The sequence below is a fragment of the Oryzias latipes genome, chromosome 3 (assembly GCF_002234675.1).
Source record: "Oryzias latipes chromosome 3, ASM223467v1".
Lineage (NCBI taxonomy): Eukaryota > Metazoa > Chordata > Actinopteri > Beloniformes > Adrianichthyidae > Oryzias > Oryzias latipes.
In genome coordinates, this window is record NC_019861.2 from 9,593,057 (window position 1) to 9,597,462 (window position 4,406).

The window sequence follows — 4,406 nt, forward strand, 5'->3', positions numbered from 1 at the left end:
CAAAACTGTCTGTCTCTTTAATGGTTTAATGTCACAAAAATAGAAGCAAAGTCTTCATTTTCAGTTTTATCTTTATTCATCATTGAAGAGGAAATCAAACCACGACTGAAAAACAGAAATGAAAGAACAATTTCATATTAAAAGACTGAATTGAATTAATGTCACTTTTAAATTTATCTAAAAATCCAGACTTTGATGTCAGTTATGAAAAAATATTTTTTAACATTAATATATTTGATCTTTTAATAAAATTACCTTCAAAACAAAACTTTGCAGATATAATCATCTTCTTGTATTTCTTCAGTGATTTTGTTAGTGACTGTTATGTTAAAGGTTCAACTTTTTCTTCTTTTCTCTCCTGCAGACATCAGTGAACAAACTGAACATCTTCATCACAGAGCTGGAGATGACGTCCTTGTAGAACTACATCCTCCTCTTCCTCGTGCTCTGATGTTACATGGCTGAACCAGAAAGATCCAGATGAAGCACTGAGACCAGAAGTCCACAAAGGAAGTGTTGTCCAGAGTTAACTTAGAGCTTCCAGGCTGAATGTGAGCACTGACTGCTCTCTGCTCATCACAAACATCTCTGATGAAGATGCTGCTCCATGTCTCTGTGGGCTCAGGAACAAGAACGCGTTTGAGGCGTATCTTAATACTTTGAGCAGTGAGTATTCTGACATGAATAATTCTGTGACTTCATGGTTGTCAACATTCTGATCTTTTTCAGAAACAGCTCAAACCCTGAAGAGACTCTGACGTTTGGAGTTTTTCATCTAAACCTTCAGATTCTACAATAGATTCAATATTATTCCTTTATTTACGTTCAGAGTCAGAACTAATCAGTTTTCATCTCAGATGAGGGGGGGATTTATCTCACAAATCCAGAGCTTCTGGGCTTTTCTAATTCTAAGAATGATAGGAGTTAGACCAGACAGACCCGGAGAATCAGGACTAGAAAGACAAAGAAAGAGCTGACAACAAAGTTTCAGCTTCATGCAGAAAACATTTCTGTGGTTCATTTGATATAGTTTTAGATCATTTCTATAATAATGTTTGTTGAAAGTTGTCAGAAAATGATGAGACTCCATCATCCTCTGTAATAGTTTACTCTGAAACTCCAAAATCCAGACTATTTCTGTTTGTTGAACCAAATGAAAACATTTCTCTGAATAGTTTCTAAAATGGTCAAATCAGCTCTTTCTTTAGAAAACGGTCAGCAGGTACATGTGGTCACTGTCAGGACCAAAGGTTTTCATGGAAAAACCTCTTTTCTGTTTGTGTTTTCCTTCAGTTTGTAAAGATCCAGCAGACGTTCCTCCCAGAGGAAGTGGAAGTGTCCCATTCCAGTGTTCACTGAGTAGATTTGATCCAACTATTCCCTGTAGACACAACAGCTTCATCTGGATGAATGAGACGGGATCTCAGCTGTCTGGTGACGGAGTTGGCTTGGAGTTTAGAGGACAACCAGACTGTGTTTCTGTTCTGACTGGGAAACAACCAAACGTTCATCTGTCAGTTTGTGGAGGATGAGGAGGTGAAGACAGATGCTGTCTATGTTCTGGACTCTTCAGGTAAAACTGTTTCTATTATTTTCAACAACTAAGACAAATTGTGAAAGTCAAAGCCATTTACAAATATTGGAGTTGATGCTGGTAAATCTGTTGTCTGCAGATCTTTCTGGTCACAACTTCATCATCATGGTTGGAGCCGTGATGAAGGTGGTGTTGATGTTTCTGGGTGTGGTTGCTGCTCTGGTCTACATGTCCAGGAGGAGAACCAAAGGGAACGAGGACCAGAGAACTAGAACAAGTACTGTCACTCTTTCACTCTTCATCATCTTCTCATGTGGATGATGTCATTTCCTGTTTCTATCAGCATGAAGTTGGTGACCTTAAACATTATTTACACTTTTAGAAATAAAAAAGCTGCTTGATCTTCTAAATTCTGCTTCTACAGGGAGAAAAATTGTTGCTGGTGATGAAGATGCCCTGTGAGGAAGAGATGCAGAAAACTCTGTTTATATTTGTTGTTGTTTATGTTTAGATTTAGAAAAAAGTCTGTTTTTTCCTGCATTTTAATAAGAAATAATCTCTTTGTGCTTTAAATGCAGACATATGGCCGGGGCTATTGAGCACCTTTATTATAAATCATGTGTATTAACAATTAAAAAATAGAATAGATTATATCAAACATATTAGATTAGATCAACAACGCGTCCCCCGCCGTCTCTGTTTACATTCCTCCCGTTCTCGGTTGCTAAGCTGGAGGCTGAGCAGCTTCCTGACCCCCGCTGACCCCCGCTGACATGGGCGAGCAGCCCGGAGTGACACAGCCACCTCAGAGGACCGCGGGGGACACGTTGTTGATCTAATCACTTTCAGTGTTAAGTCAATGGTACAGACGCCATCTGAGGTCCTCCAACGCCATTTGAGCGGTGGGCGTGGCCACTTTCAATGTTAAGTCAATGGCACAGACGCCATCTGAGGTCCTGCAGCGCCATTTGAGCGGTGGGCGTGGCCACTTTCAATGTTAAGTCAATGGCACAGACGCCATCTGAGGTCCTGCGGCGCCATTTGAGCGGTGGGCGTGGCCACTTTCAATGTTAAGTCAGTGGCACAGACGCCATCTGAGGTCCTGAAGCGCCATTTGAGCGGTGGGCGTGGCCACTTTCAATGTTAGGTCAATGGCACAGACGCCATCTGAGGTCCTCCAACGCCATTTGAGCGGTGGGCGTGGCCACTTTCAATGTTAAGTCAATGGCACAGACGCCATCTGAGGTCCTGCAGCGCCATTTGAGCGGTGGGCGGCGCTAAAATCAGTGCTGATCAGACTGCATGGAGCCCAAGCTCCAGAAAAGAGGAGAGGAGAAGAAGAAGTCGTCCACATGAAGCTTCACCTTAGAGGAAAAGAGGAGCTGCTGAACTAAAGTACTCGAGTACTGAGGAAGACTTTCAACCTCTGATGGATTCTGTAGAACATCTGGAACTAGAATGGAGAAAGTGCTTCAGTTCCATCAGCTGTCAGTCTGCAGCAGCTTCATCTGCTGCCTCCATCCTCTCTCTGTGAGTCTCTGCAGAGTTTTTCTGCAGCTGCTGGTTTTTCTGCAGCAGCAGCAGCATCAGAGCCAGAGAGCCAAAGAAAGTGGAAAGTCTGAGAAGGAAGCAGCTCTGAAGCTCTGCAGCTGACGGTGCAGCTTCAGGACTCATGAGGAGGAGCACATGCACGGCTCTGATGCTGCTGAACGTCTGACTGAGATGATCCACATTCAGAAGAGAGTTTCAGAGTGAAAGACGTGTGGAAGAAGAGAATCCTGAAGGTTTCTGTGCAGACATGAACTCAGTCAGAGAGCGTCTGAATGTTGGAGGATCCAGAAGAAACCAGGAGCTCATGAAGGTGGTTCTGTTGGAGCAGAGAGCAGAACTCTGATCCCAGTTTCAGGAACAATGCAGGCTCATGTTCTGGACTGAAGAGTTCTCCTGAAATGTTCTGTTCAGACTTCTTCAGGATCACATCTGTGTGTGAATGTGGAGCTTTGTCTGGACCAAGCTGCAGCTAGTTCACTTTGAAGCTCCTTCAGGCTCACACAGCAACAGTAGCCGCGTTTCCATGGGCAAAAGTAATCGGAATGAACGCCTGATCAGAAAGAAAATGCGTCATGTAAACGCGCCGTTCGGAATACTCTGCCCCGGTCAGACTCTTTCGGATCAAACTTTCTTTCCGATCGAGATAGGTGGGTTATACCGATCGTTTATCCAATTGTGGTTCATGTAAACGCTCATTCCGATCGTGTGTCACTTCTGCTCTGGTTTACGTCATTCATAGACGGTGTTTCGCTGAGAGAAAGCTTTGGAGCGCATACGGGACCAATCAGCTGTTCTGCGGCGGCCCCCTGAAAAGCGCCGCTCCGCTCTCGCCCCGCTGGCTCTCTGCCTCTCTTACACCCCTCACGAAGGGGCTGCCGGGGAGGAGCGCTGCGTGCCCACTGAGGTCTGGACCCGGCACCCGAGCTCTGTGTTTGGGCTCTGGTGCCAGTAGACCGAGTGAACCTCTCTGAGCAAAGCAGCAGGATTTATTAATGTGTTTGGGGGGGGGGGGGGGGGTGCTTTGTTACATGTGCGTTTTGTTGTGTTGTTATGTGTGAGAATTCGGACTTTGAGCCGACCCGCCGCTCTGGGTTAGCGGCTGCAGGACTCACGAGAACCGAGCAGAGCTCGGCCCGTCAGCTCACACATTTGGGTCGGTGTGTGAGCTTCAAAGCAGAAATGCCGCTCAGTCCTTAGAAACTGTCCAAACGATCACGTGGATTTGTGTTTCCAGTTGTGTCCCGACAAAATAAAGGCTGATGTTATTCAAAACATTTACGTGCAGCCAAGCTAATGTTGTTAGCCCGTGTTTATAGCCTGT

The 4,406-nt window shown here is 44.9% G+C and overlaps 1 long non-coding RNA gene across 2 annotated transcripts; it reads left to right on the plus strand.

Annotated features, from left to right (window-relative positions):
• The first annotated feature begins 277 nt into the window (after window positions 1-277).
• Window positions 278-3,302, plus strand: LOC105357813. Of its 2 annotated transcripts, none has more exons than XR_002872809.1 (3): window positions 278-1,573; window positions 1,674-1,811; window positions 1,959-3,302. It is a non-coding gene; the product is annotated as an uncharacterized LOC105357813 (long non-coding RNA). The 2 variants fall into 2 exon arrangements; XR_002872810.1 differs by lacking the exon at window positions 1,959-3,302 and having other exon boundaries at window positions 278-666; window positions 1,294-1,573; window positions 1,674-1,942.
• Window positions 3,303-4,406: the final 1,104 nt, after the last annotated feature.